Source organism: Emys orbicularis, chromosome 19 (genome assembly GCF_028017835.1).
Source record: "Emys orbicularis isolate rEmyOrb1 chromosome 19, rEmyOrb1.hap1, whole genome shotgun sequence".
In the NCBI taxonomy this organism is placed as follows: Eukaryota; Metazoa; Chordata; order Testudines; family Emydidae; genus Emys; species Emys orbicularis.
Window position 1 is genome coordinate 15,422,005 of NC_088701.1, and position 14,804 is coordinate 15,436,808.

The window sequence follows — 14,804 nt, forward strand, 5'->3', positions numbered from 1 at the left end:
TAAAAAGAAGCCAGTTGCGAACCAGCTGAGTGGTGAACAGCGGAGAGGCTAACAGAGGAAGTTTGACTAGCAGTTCACCTGGGAAGAGCCCACTGAGGCTTTCATCTTGCAGGCTTCTCTGAGTAGTTACTGCAACAGCTAAGGAAGCTCTTAGAAGGGAGGTAATATGGATGGTGAGTGATCAGCTGTTGTGACCTGCACAGGATGTGCCATGTTTATCTTTCTTCCACAGGACAGAAGCGACTTTGTCCGTACAAAGTGCAAGCTGGTCTCCATACTGAAAGAGAAGGTTCAAGGACTGGAGAAACAAGTATCAACACTGCACTGCATAAGAGAAAACAAAGGTTTCCTGGACAGAGGTCAGGATATGCTTCTGCGGGCACAACATTCTGAAGAATCAGAACAGGCTGCACAGTGGGGACAGAAGGACGGTGAAGAAAATTGGCAGCATGTTACCTCCAGAAGAAGAAAGAGGAGCATCCATGTACCAGCAATGCAGATACAGCTGAGCAACCGTTTTCATGTTCTCTCCACAGGTACTAATGCAGAGAGTGGACTAGATGATACATCCAAGGGAAGGGAGCAGAAGGAGACTCCACAGATTAGAAGGCATGAGATGCACTGTCCTACGGATAGAGGTTCCACAACCACCACTCCCAAGAGAAGGAGGCGGGGGGGGGGGTCGGGGACTTCCTCCTAAGGGGGACTGAGTCATCTATCTGCCGCCCTGACCGAGAAAACTGAGAGGTCTGCTGCTTGCCAGGAGCTAGGATTCACGATGTGACAGAGAGACTGCCGCCACTCATCAAGCCCTCGGATCACTACCCCTTCCTGCTTCTCCACGTGGGCACCAATGATACTACCAAGAATGACCTTGAGCAGATCACTGCAGACTACGTGGCTCTGGGAAGAAGCATAAAGGAATTTGAGGTGCAAGTGGTGTTCTCGTCCATCCTCCCTATGGAAGGAAAAGGCCCATGTAGAGATTGTTGAATCGTAGAAGTCAACGAATGGCTACGCAGATGGTGTCAGAGAGAAGGCTTTGGATTGTTTGACCATGGGATGGTGTTCCAAGAAAAAGGATTGCTAGGCAGAGATGGGCTCCACCTAACGAAGAGCAGGAACAGCATCTTCGCAAGCAGGCTGGCTAACCTAGTGAGGAGGGCTTTAAACTAGGTTCACCGGGGGAAGGAGACCAAAGCCCTGAGGTAAGTGGGGAAATGGGATACCGGGAGGAAGCACGAGCAGGAGAGTGCAAGAGGGGAGGACTCCTGCCTCAAACTGAGAAAGCAGGACGATCAGCGAGTTATCATAAGTGCCTATACACAAATGCAAGAAACCTGGGAAAAAAGCAGGGAGAACTGGAAGTCCTGGCACAGTCAAGGAACTATGATGTGATTAGAATAACAGAGACTTGATGGGATAACTCACATGACTGGAGTACTGTCATGGATGGATATAAACTGTTCAGGAAGGACAGGCAGGGCAGAAAAGGTGGGGGAGTTGCATTGTATGTAAGAGAGCAGTATGACTGCTCCGGTATGAAACTGCAGAAAAACCTGAGAGTCTCTGGATTAAGTTTAGAAGTGTGAGCAACAAGGGTGATGTCGTGAAGGTAATCTGCTATAGACCACCAGACCAGGGGGATGAGGTGGACGAGGCTTTCTTCCGGCAACTAACAGAAGTTACTAGATCACAGGCCCTGGTTCTCATGGGGGACTTCAATCACCCAGATATCTGCTGGGAGAGCCATACACCAGTGCACAGACAATCCAGGAAGTTTTTGGAAAGTGTAGGAGACAATTTCCCGGTGCAAGTGCTGGAGGAACCAACTAGGGGCAGAGCTCTTCTTGACCTGCTTCTCACAAACAGGGAAGAATTTGTAGGGGAAGCAAAGTGGATGGGAAACTGGGAGGCAGTTACCATGAGATGGTCGAGTTCAGGATCCTGACACAAGGAAGAAAGAAGAACAGCAGAATAAGGACCCTGGACTTCAGAAAAGCAGACTTTGACTCCCTCAGGGAACTGATGGGCAGGATCCCCTGGGAGAACAACATGAGGGGGAAAGGAGTCCTGGGGAGCTGGCTGTATTTTAAAGAATCCTTATTGAGGTTGCAGGAACAAACCATCCCGATGTGTAGAAAGAATAGCAAATATGGCAGGCGACCAGCTTGGCTTAACAGTGAATTCCTTGCTGATCTTAAACACAAAAAAGAAGCTTACAAGAAGTGGAAGATTGGACAAATGTCCAGGGAGAAGTATAAAAATATTGCTCAGGCATGCAGGAGTAAAATCAGGAACGCCAAATCACACTTGTAGTTGCAGCTAGCAAGGTATGTTAAGAACAACAAGAAGGGTTTCTACAGGTATGTTAGCAACAAGAAGGTGGTCAAGGAAAGTTACTGAATGGGGGAGGCAATCTAGTGACAGAGTATGTGGAAAAAGCTAATGTACTCAATGCTTTTTTTGCCTCGGTCTTCACGAAAAAGGTCAGCTCCCAGACTACTGCACTGGGCAGCACACTATGGGGAGGAGGTGACCAGCCCTCTGTGGAGAAAGAAGTGGTTCAGGACTATTTAGAAAAGCTGGATGAGCACAAGTCCATGGGGCCGGATACACTGCTAAAGGAATTGGCGGATTTGATTGCAGAGCCACTGGCCATTATCTTTGAAAACTCATGGCGATCGGGGGAGGTCCCGGATGATTGGAAGAAGGCTAATGTAGTGCCCATCTTTAAAAAAGGGGAGGAGGAGGATCCGGGGAACTACAGGCCGGTCAGCCTCACCTCAGTCCATGGAAAAATCAAGGAGCAGGTCCTCAAGGCATCAATTCTGAAGCACTTAGAGGAGAGGAAAGTGATCAGGAACAGTCAGCATGGATTCACCAAGGGCAAGTCATGCCTAACTAACCTAATTGCCTTCTATGATGAGATAACTGGCTCTGTGGATGAGGGGAAAGCAGTGGACGTGTTATTCCTTGACTTTAGCAAAGTTTTTGACACTGTCTCCCACAGTATTCTTGCCAGCAAGTTAAAGAAGTATGGGCTGGATGAATGGACTATAAGGTGGATAGAAAGCTGGCTAGATCGTCGGGCTCAACGGGTAGTGATCAATGGCTCCAGGTGTAGTTGGCAGCCAGTATCAAGTGGAGTGCCCCAAGGGTCGGTCCTGGGGCCGGTTTTGTTCAATATCTTCATTAATGATCTGGAGGATGGCGTGGATTGCACCCTCAGCAAGTCTGTAGATGACACTAAACTGGGAGGACTGGTAGATATGCTGGAAGGTAGGGATAGGATACAGAGGGAGCGAGACAAATCAGAGGACTGGGCCAAAAGAAATTTGATAAGGTTCAACAAGGACAAGTGTAGAGTCCTGCACTTAGGACCGAAGAATCCCATGCACTGCTCCAGACTAGGGACAGAGTGGCTAGGCAGCAGTTCTGCAGAAAAGGATCTAGGGGTTACAGTAAACGAAAACCTGGATATGAGTCAACAGTGTGCCCTTGTTGCCAAGAAAAATTGGAAAGAGTCCAGCGGAGGGCAACAAAAATGATTAGGGGGCTGAAGCATATGACTTATGAGGAGAGGCTGAGGGAACTGCGATTGTTTAGTCTGCAGAAGAGAAGAATGAGGGGGGATTTGATAGCTGCTTTCAACTACCTGAAAGGAGGTTCCAAAGAGGATGGACTAGACTGTTCTCAGTGGTACCAGATGACAGAACAAGGAGTAATGGTCTCAAGTTTCAGAGGGGATATTAGGAAAACTTTTTCACTAGGAGGGCAGTGAAGCACTGGAATGGGTTACTAGGGAGGTGGTGGAATCTCCTTCCTTAGATGTTTTTAAGTTCAGGCTTGACAGCCCTGGCTGGGATGATTTAGTTGGGGATTGGTCCTGCTTTGAACAGGGAGTTGGACTACATGACCTCCTGAGGTCCCTTCCAACCCTGATATTTTATGAATATGCTGATAATATTACTAGATGAGTTTGGTATGGATGGGGCTAAGTTAGGAACATCCTTAAAGATGAAGACAAGAAACCTGTATGTGATGCACAGGTGAAGGTGGTGTCAACGTGAGGAATCAACAAGAGCTGATATCGTCAGAGCAACAAGCCAAGACGATCATTTTAGCAGCAGCTCCTCATGGAAGCAGGCAGCAGCAGTTAAGGGCAGAAGAGGGGAGACTGCAGTTGTCAAGACATGAATGATGAGGGCTTGAGTGAAAGTTTTGGCTGTGTGGACAGAGGTCATATTTTAAAGATGTGCAAGAAAACAGCAATATTTAAAAAAAGAACTGAATTCATGGGTGGAGGGTATAATAGGCCAGGGAAGCTCTGCATGCCAGCCCGGGCTGCCGGACTCCTGGTTGCAGGGTTTGGCAGCGAAGTTTTTGCTTTATTATGCCCCATGCAGGTTCCAGGGCGCCTGAGGAGGCACATACCACCTCCTCAGCTGCTCTGGAACTTGCATGGGGCATATCAGACACTTTTCCCCTGGGCGGGTTGGGTCCGGGGAGGGGGAAGCACGGCACAGCTTCGGCCAACCCAAGGCTTTGGGGGGCGGGGGAGAGAAGAGGGTCTCCACCCACCACCCAAGGCTTGGGGGGGGGGCCCTCCATCCACCACCCATGACTGAATGTGTGGGTCCAGTGACAGGGCAGAGTCAAAAGCTTACACCCAGGTTATGGGCCTGAGTGCCTGGGAGGAAGGGGGAATGTGGAGGGCTTGAAAGGAAAGATCAAGAACTGAGTTTTGGCCATGTTAAGGTTAAGATGATGACTGGACTTCCATGAAGAGATGTCAGAAAAACAGGTTGAGATACTAGACTGGATAAAAAGAGATAATATATCAGTGGAGAGGTAAGATTGTGAGTCATGAGCATAAAGATCATAACTAAAACCATGTTTGCAGATAGAATGCCTAGAGTGTTGAGGGAGAAAAAGAGAAAGCCCTAGGAGGAAGCCTTGAGGGACACAACAGCAGAAGAAAATATGAACGAGCAGTCTGAGGAAAAAAGAACCATGAGAAGACAGAATCATGAAAAGCCAACAAAGGGGAAAATTTCCAGACGTAAGGAGTGGTTGATGGTGTCTAAAGCTGCCGAGAGGTCAAGGAGGATAAAGAAAGAGTACAGAAACTGAGTTTTGGCCATGGAAAGGTCATTAGAGACTTTACTGTGCAATTTCAGTGAAGTGCAGAGGGCAGAAGCCAGTTTGGAGGGTCAACAACAGAACTGGAAGAAAAACTCCAAACAGCAGTTGCAGATAGAATGTTTAATGAGTTTGGAGATGAAGGTGAGAAGAGAGATTGGACCATGGTCTGAGGGGGAAGATAAGGAGGCCTAAACATGCTTGCATTGTAAGGGAAAAGGAATGCGATGAAAGAGAGGATGATAAGAGTGAGAAAAGGGTGAGAGCAGATGTAAGGGAGGTTAGAAGACAAGAGCGGATGGGGCACTTGGGCAGGAAGAGGAGAGGAGGCAGGAAGTCTTGGTGCCAATGATGGGGAAGGAGGAGTGTGTACTAAGGGCAAGAGGAGGAAGGGAAGTGTAGTGTAGTGGGAGGATCACACTAGATCTTTGAACAAATGAACAAAATCCTGTGGGGGTCACACAGCTTCTTCGCTGCCTATGGAACCTACAAGTTAATAACTCACTCTAAGGAAGCGTCTCTTAACACTTAGTCCCAGATCCCGTTCACAGCTCCTTGTTCTTAAGACTATTACCTTCTCCAACAGTTTGGTGGCCTCCATCTTCTCTCTACCTCATAGTTTCACAACTCAGCCATGTCCCCTATTTCAGTTTTAGAAGCATAAATCAATTCTTTTCCCGACCTATCCTCAATTATAAACACCCCACTCCCTGCCACCCTAGAGATCTTTTCTGCTCTCTGTATCTTTTTTAATTCCTTGATAGCCCCCCTGTAAAATGGCATGCAGAACAGTGCACACTGTGCAAGGGGGAATCGCATAGCGCTATAGTAAGAACACAACTGGGCCCAAAGGATTCATTGCAGCATTCCACTTCTCACCTCCTTCCTACCACCAAGCATGTAGCCTCACCCCCCAGCAGTCTCCGGCCTCTTAACCATAGATATTTAAATGCCAATATCCACTATTAACTCATCTGAGAGAATATCAGGAAGATAGGTCTGTCTTGTCTTTTCATTGCATAAAGGCAAGAGGGGCCTAAACGGCTATCAAATTATTAGTATCCACAGTTCTCAAGAAACTAACTGTTAATCTGGATTCAGTTACATTTAAGGATTGTTATAATAAGTAACATCTGAACCAACCACATGCAGTTCTGAAGTGGTGCAATGATTACAGTACATTCGTTTGGCAGGCCGAAATTCATAGTCATATACCTTATTGTAGATGTAACAATTTGTAAACATTGTATTAAAGTCCTGGATACATTCTTGAGCATTCCAGTAGTAGTTATTCTCCAAACGTTTCCTTATTGTTCCCATGTCCATAGGAGTTTTAATAATCTTATAATAATCCTGTGGAAATCAGAGAGAGAAATATCAGTTTAGAACCTGGAAAAATCCAACAGTGCTGGTACATAAAGTGCATATTTACAGGTACTATTATAGGATAAATGCAAAGCTTTGATAAGCTTTTTCATGCCTCTTACTTCTAATCACTGAACTTTACTGATTACTCTAACCCAGGGATGCTCAACCTATGACCCACGGGCCATAAACAGCCCACTAGATTTCATAAGGCCCATGGCCTGCTTCAACACAATATACTAACGGCTGATTCATTAGAGTTTTGTCGTCATATTTACATCATTTTCGTTTAAACAAGGATGTAAAATCTGTTTGGCCCACACAAGGTTGTGTGTAGGTTTATGTGGCCCTCCTGTGTTATAAGGTTAGGCACCACTGCTCTAACCAAACCCGTGGGGAGCTTTCAAATGAAAACTATACTCAGAACTCCTATCTATCACAAAGAGTTCTTGCCTCAGCCACCATCAATCACTTTACAGTAACTTAGGCCGGGTCAACACTACAAAGTTAGGCTGATGTATATCATCTTGGGTTGATCTATTTGTGCATAAAATGGTATTTGGCGAACGTAAGCGCCCCATTGCGGTGATGCAGTAAAACCACCTCCCTAAATTGCACTGAGCCATGGTCGATCTACTGAGGTTGACAGTGAGTGTAGATGCTGCATGACATATGTCATAGACTTTAAGGTCAGGGGATGGTCATGATCATCTAGTCTGACCTCCTGCACATTGCAGGCCACAGTACCTTACCCATCCACTCCTGAAATAAACCCCATAACTCTGGCTGAGTTACTGAAGTTCTCAAATCATGGTTTTAAGACTTCAAGTTACAGAGAATTCGCCATTTACACTAGTTTAAACCCGTAAGTGACCCGTGCAGCAGAGGAAGGCGAAAACTCCCGGGGTCTCTGCCTGGGGAAAAATTCAGCCAGGCAGATACCTGGGAAAGAATTCTCTGTAGAAGCTCAGAGCCCTCCTCATCTAATGTCCCATCTCCAGCCGCTGGGGATTTTTGCTTCTGGCAGTCGCAGATGGGCCACATGCCATTGGAGGCAGTCCCATCATCCCATCCCCTCCGTAAACTTATCAAGCTCAGTCTTGAAGTCAGTTAGGTTTTGGCCCCCACTGCTTCCCTTGGAAGGCTTTTCCAGAATTTCACTCCTCTATGGTTAGGGTTAGAAACCTTCGCCTAATTTCAAGCTTAAACTTGCTGATGGCCAGTTTACATCCATTCGTTTTTGTGTCCACATTGGTGCTAAAATAACTCCTCTCCCCTCGGGTATTTATCCCTCTGACGTATTTATAGAGAGCAATCATATCTCCCCATAGCCTTCTTTTGCTTAGGCTAAACAAGGCAAGCTCTTTGAGTCTCCTCTCATAGGTAGGTTTTCGATCCTCCAGCAGTTGTCACACAATGACCAACAGTGACTGCTCTTGGTCACATTTGTGAACTCCACTGCCCAAGCATCAAGATCGGAAGATACTCCCTTACCCGTTAAAATCTCCACATATTTTTTAAAATGCCAGAGATCCTAGAAATCCGTTTGCCACCGAAAAACGTGGAATTTGCATTTTTACAGAGAATCTTTAGTTTTCACATTTCTAAAAACATATACTATGGAACTCCGATTATCCAATCTAGTTGGGATTGGGGCCAGAGTAACGGAATTTTTGATTATCCAATCAGCAGAATAGGCAGGGCTCGGGTTGCCAGCCCCAGGCGGCGGGGCTTGGTCTGTCAGCCCAAAAATTCTAAATATATCAATAAAACATTGGTGTTCAACTGATACCTATATATATTATGGCTAGGGAAACTAAAGTTCAGCATTTCATTTTAATTACAGAAAAACTACAGGGCTTTGGAGCTGTGCTCCGGTTCCGCTCCAGCTCCAGGCAAAAACCTGCAGTTCCACTGTTCCGGAGCTGCTCTGGGCTCCGCTCCAAAGCCCTGGATTTTTATGTTTTTATCATCGGATAATTTTGAGTTATCACAGAAAACTATGATTCCTGCTGATAGCCCACCTCAGTAAGCACATCTAGAAGCTCTCCTTTGTTGTGTGCAACTGCCCAACCAACCATGCCGGCTCTGTATACTAGACACTTTCCTGCTTGGAGTAGACAGGAGGTATTGGATCTACTGGGCCTGAGGGGAGAAGAGGCTGTACAGGCACAGCTGTGGACCAGCCACAGAAATGTGGACAGCTACGAAATGATTGCACAGGTGATGCAGATGAAGGAGTACAACAGGGATCAGCAGCAGTGACGTGTGAAACTGAAGGTATCGTGGAAGGCATACCACAAGGCCAGACCAGTTGCCTTTACACCAAGCTGCATGACATACTTGGCAGAAACCCCACCAGCCACCTGGATACCTCTGAGGAGCCCAAGGCAGAGAACCCTGCCTTAAACAGCAAGGAGGAGAAGTACTGGGGGGAGAGGGGTCCAGCTATGCCACAAACCAGGACCAGTTTGAGACTCTACCTCAGTTTAGCCAGTGTCACCAGCTGAGCATGAATGAGCCCAATCCAGGGTACGGAACTTCAGGTAAGCGTGTGCATACATTTTCCCTTACAATATGTAAATGTAAAGATGATGCCTGGACCAACCCTGAGATAGCAGGAGAAAGGTATTGACTTTCCATTGTTTTACTCGTTCAAGAGGAGGTAGTGGTACAACCAACAGAGGTCGAGTTATTTGCTTTTCGTTCCCAGGCAGAGTTAGGCGCAGGGTAGGAGCCCATGCAGGAGCAGTTTATGTCCATAAGGACATATCTTTTGTATCCTCCTGAGGGTACTCTGCAATCCTCTCCTCAAAAGATTTAGGGATTTTATTTCTTCCTCTCATGGCACTCCATGAAGGCTGCAACAGTGCCTTCTGAAGTCAACGAGCTAGCGGCATATGGGCTTGGGCAGTTTTGGGATGCCAGCAGCAGCTGTGCTCTCTGGGCCCGTTTTACCCTAAGGTTGACTGTGTGCTGTGTGAAGAAGTACTTATTTTTGTTTGTTTTAAACCTCCTGCCTATTAATTTCACTGGGTGCCCCCTGGCTCTTGTGTTAGCCATATTCCCTTTCTCCACACTATTCATGATTTTATAAACCTCTATCATATCCCCCTTAGTAATCTCTTTTCCAAGCTGAAAAGTCTCAGTCTTTTTAATCTCTCCTCACATGGAAGCTCTTCCATAACCTTAATCATTTTTGTTGTCCTTTTTTGTACCTTTTCCAATACTAAGCATCTTTTTTGAGATGGGGCAACCAATTCACATGCAGTATTCAAGGTGTGGGTGCACCATGGATTTATATAGTGACATAATGATATTTTCTGTCTTATTATCTATCGCTTTCTTAATGGTTCCTAACATTGTTAGCTTTTTTGACTGCGGATGCATATTGAGCGGCATTTTCAGAGAACTCTACACAACTCCAAGATCTCTTTCCAGAGTGGTAACAGGTTCTAAATTAGCTATCATTTTGTGTGTATAGTTGGGATTGTGTTTTCCAATGTGCATTATTTTGCAATTTATCAACCATTTTCTTGCCTAGTCACCCAGTTTTCTGAGATCCCCTTCTAACTCTTCACAGTCTGTTTTGCACTTAACTATCTTGAGTAATTTTGTATCGTCTGCAAATTTTGCCAACTCACTGTTCACCCCTTTTTCCAGAACATTTATGAATATGATGAACAGCACTGTTCTCAGTACCGTTTCCTGGAGGATACCACTATTTACCTCTCTCCATTCTGAAAAGTGACCATTTATTCCTACCCTTTGTTTCCTGTCTTTTAACCAGTCCTTGATCCATGAAAGGACCTTTCCTCTTATCCCATGACGGCTTACTTTGCTCAGGGACCAGGTCAAAAGCTTTCTGAAAGTCTAAGTACAGTATATCCACTGGATTATCCTTGTCACGTGCTTGTTGTCTCCCTCAAAGAATCTAATAGGTTGGTGAGGCATGATTTCCCTTTACAAAAGCAGTGTTGACTCTTCCCCAACAAACTGTGTTCATCTATACGTCTGATAATTCTGTGTTTTGCTATAGTTTCATCCAATTTGCCTGCCACTGAAAGTTAGGCTTATTGGCCTATAATTGCTAGGATCACCTCTGGAGCTTTTTTTAAAAATTGGTGTCACAATTTATCCTCCAGGCATCTGGTACAGAAGCTGATCTAAATGATAGGGTAGTTTTGCAATTTCATATTTGAATTCCTTCAGAACTCTTGGGTGAATACCATCTGGTCCTGGTGACTTATTAGTTTCATTTATCAATTTGTTCAAAAATCTCCTCTACTGACAACTCAATCTGTGACAGTTCCTCAGATCTGTCACCTAAGAAGAGTGGCTCAGTTATGAGAAACTCCCTCACATCCTCTGCAAAGACTGATGCAAAGATTTGTTTAGTTTCTCCACAATGGCCTAATCTTTTTTGAATGCCCCGTTAGCATGTTGATCGTCCGGCGAACCCACTGATTGTTTGGCAAGCTTCCTGCTTCTAATGGATGTACTTAAAAAAAAAATTGCTGTTTGTTTTTAAGACTTTGGTTAGTTGGTCTTCAAATTCTTTTTTGGCCTGCCTAATTATATTTTTACACTTGACTTGCCACAATTTATGCTCCTTTCCATTTTCCTCAGTAAGACTTAACTTCCACTTTTTAAAGGATGCCTTTTTGCTTCTCACTGCTTCTTTTACTTTGTTGTTTAGCCATGGTGGCACTTTTTTGGTCCTTTTACAATGTTTTTAATTTGGGGTATACATTTAATGTGAGCCTCTATTATGGTGTTTAAAAAAAAAATCCATGCAGCTTGCAGGCATTTCACTTTTGACTGTGCCTTTTAATTTCCATTTAACTAGCTTCCTAATTTATGTATAGTTCACCTTCCTGAAGTTAAATGCTACTATGGTGGGGCTTCTTTGCTGTCCTCCCTTCTCCCCCCCCCCATGTTAAATTTAATTATATTATGGTTGCAATTACCAAGCGATTCAGCAATATTCACCTCTTGGAACAGATCCTGTGCTCTGCTTAGGACTAAATCAAGAACTGCCTTTCCCCTTGTGGGTTCTAGGACTAGCTGTTCCAAGGAGGAGTTATTGAATGGTGTCTAGAAACTTTATCTTCGCATACCATCCTTAGGTGACATGGATCCATTAATATGGGGATAGTTGAAATCCTGCATTATTATTGAGATTTCTATTTTTTACAGCCTCTCTAATCTCCCTGAGCATTTCACAATCACCATCTTGGTCAGGTGGTCGGTAATATATTTCTACTGCTATATTCACAGGGCGCTCTCTCCAGAAGAGCTCTCAATGGCTTCCCCAATCATTCTGTGCTCTTTTAGTATAGGCAGATGGCATATTTTACAACCCTTCGTCCCTCCCTGCCTGTGAAGAGGTTATGTGAGCCACAGGACTCTGGCAGACAGTTAAGGAGTGACCATGGAGGCACAAGAGGCTTCAAAATGTCTGTAAGCCAATTAAGTAGGTTTACATTTAAAAATCTTCCCTTATAAAATTACTGAATATTACTGAACAGCACTGGAGGCCACAACAAACCTAGCTGCAGGCAGCCTGTAGGCTGTATGAGTACCAAGGCGCTCCACTAAGGCCATGAGTATTTTAGCTTCCATCAAGGTCTATGCTAACGAATACAAAATAGCACAGATGAAGCAAGTGACTACACAGAACACAACAGTATTCTGAGTGGCAGGGAAGAGTGAAGTCCAAGGTGGCAAATACCTTGGCTCATCTTCTTAATGATTCCTGCTGCTTGACAGCCAGAGAGATGAATTAACTAGTCTGGACTGGGGGACAGGAGGGAATAGTATCCTAACATATTAAACAACTCAAAATATTTATTCCTAATGCATTTTCTGTCTATAAACCAGAAGGGATATTATTCCTAATTATAAATACCCTCCCCTCCACAAAATTTGAAGACTGGCTGGATCATTGAGAGTGTACCCCTCCCGGTGTCCATCTCCAAAAACCACTGATTCGGTGATTTCAGTAGGAGGGAGAAAATACCCAAGATACAAAGGACTTCATATTCTTCATAGACATTGTGGCATTACGCCCCATATACTTCATAGAGATATTGTTATATAGGATATGATTATGGCATACCTATAATGTATTTTATACAAGGTAAGACATGTGAGAGATCATTGGAAAGGTTATGATTCAGTGAATAGGATTATCCTATTTGTATGCATGTATCATTTTGGTATCTAAAGTTAGGAATACTGTCTATGCATCAATTACAAATGTGTTTACACCTGGGGAATGCCCACTAGGCAGAATGCAATCAGTTTAGATGTCTCACTGGGAAGAACAATAGGTCTTAGAAAATGCTGATCACCCACTGAGAAGCCTTCCAGGGGACGATGCAAACAGACTCTGGGTTATGGCTGCAGGGACCTGTGACCAAGTCACCTGGTACTGAACTCCATAATAATACTAGTGTTTTTCCACTGACCGGGTTTGAGGATCAAACTGGTAGACAAAGGATTCCTGCCATATGCAAAAGCTATTTAAGGCAGGGGAGTGACATCATTGTGCTTCGTTCTTCTTTGACTCCCTGTCCAAGGAAGAGGACTACTGGAAACACCTGAGAACAAGACTGGACTAGGGGAGAAGGGCTGAGCCCAGGCTAGAGAGTGTCTGGCCTGTGAAAGGAATATCTGGAGTTTTAAGCTGCAAGCAAGTGCAGCTTACCTTCAAGAATCTCGGCAATCTGCCTAAAACAACATTTGGGGTGAGAATTTGCTACTTATAACCAGTTTCTTTGGTTTATTAAGCTTAGATTGTGTGTTTGTTTTATTTGCTAGGTAATCTGCTTTGAACGGTTTGCTAGCCCTTATAATCACTTAAAATCTATCTTTTGTAGTTAATAAACTTGTTTTGTCTAAAACCAGTGTGTGGGGAAATCATAATTTGGGGCAAAAAGCTGTGTATATCCCTCTCCACATTGAGCGAGGGGGCGAATTTCATGAGCTTACACTGTACAGGTTCTCTGTGCCACGCAAGACGGTACAATTGTGTGGTTACCCTCTTGAGGGGGGTGTGCACTTGAGTACTGAGCAATTCCTTAGCTGTGCCTTCCCATACACAGTTGATCTTCAGCATCTGTGTGTACAGCTGAAGCTGGGTGTGTCCCTACCTGTATGTGTGCTGGTCAAGTGCAGTCTGAAGCCCAAGGGAGGGCTTGGCTGGCTTGCCTTACCAATACAGTGTAAATGGAGCCCAGGCTGGAGGGTCAGGTGGACTCAGTGGTACCCCAGTTCCAGGCAGCACCCCAAAGTGGGGGGAACCTGTCACAGACATGTAATGTGTAATTTGAGAAGAAGCAGCAGCAGATTTCTCAATCTGTACTTACAGGGAGGTTTAGCTTGACAGCGTCCACAGGATGATGGAAAGGCCACGCAAACTGGTGTTTCCATAGTGTCTTGAGCACCACTTTGAGTAGATACTGCAGTTGGTTGGTCTGTCGTTTGGGCTTGTTAGGGTTGGAGGTCTCTGGTGGAGGGGGGTTAGTGCCTACAATATTGCCTTGTTGGGGTTGGGTCTGTGCCTGTGTTGTAGACATTTGTGTAGTTTCTAGTCCATCCCCCATTACTGGTAAATTTCTCAGTCTTGTCCCAGGGCCGCTCTCCACAGACATGCTATTGATCCCATCGCATTCCTCACCAGGCCCTCTGTAAGACAAATGCAACAGAATTAACTGCAGGTCAGTTAAAACTGACAGTTTTCATTAGTAACTACATATTGCTTAAGTACAAACCAGGAAATCACTGCATACTTCAAATTTACTGAGAATACTGGATATACTTCCAACAGCCTGCAACCTTCGCAGGATAGTTCAGTAAAAGCCTTCTGTTGTTCAGTAGCATGTATTAGCCAAATGATTGGACATATTCCTAGATCCCAAGGCTGAAAAGGATATCCCGGGTAAGTCAGTTGACTCTAGTTCCCCTCTTTTCGCACCTAGCCATTTTCTTCTGTCTCCTTACAGGATATATCTTATTTTTGTATTTGCCCATGTTAGAGTAAGTTTTTTCAACAAGGAGCCCAGAAAGGAATAGAATACCTCAATAGGAGTAGTCTTATTAATGCTGTGTAGGGAAGAATTGCCTCCTCCCTGGTATCACAAATGAGAACCAAATTAGCATGGCATTGTTAGCTGCGACAGTTAACGTTTCATTGCCTTTGCCACTTAAAGCCTTTCATTTTCTATGAAGAGCAAGAACCTTAATGATCAGATTTAAGCCCCTCACTATAAGAGTTCTTCTAATTTCTG

The 14,804-nt window shown here is 44.8% G+C and overlaps 1 pseudogene; it reads right to left on the reverse strand.

The window, feature by feature from the left end:
* The window catches only part of LOC135891602 (bromodomain-containing protein 4-like), a 114,322-nt pseudogene extending 100,130 nt beyond the window's left edge, over window positions 1–14,192 (reverse strand).
* Between the last annotated feature and the right edge of the window lie 612 nt (window positions 14,193–14,804).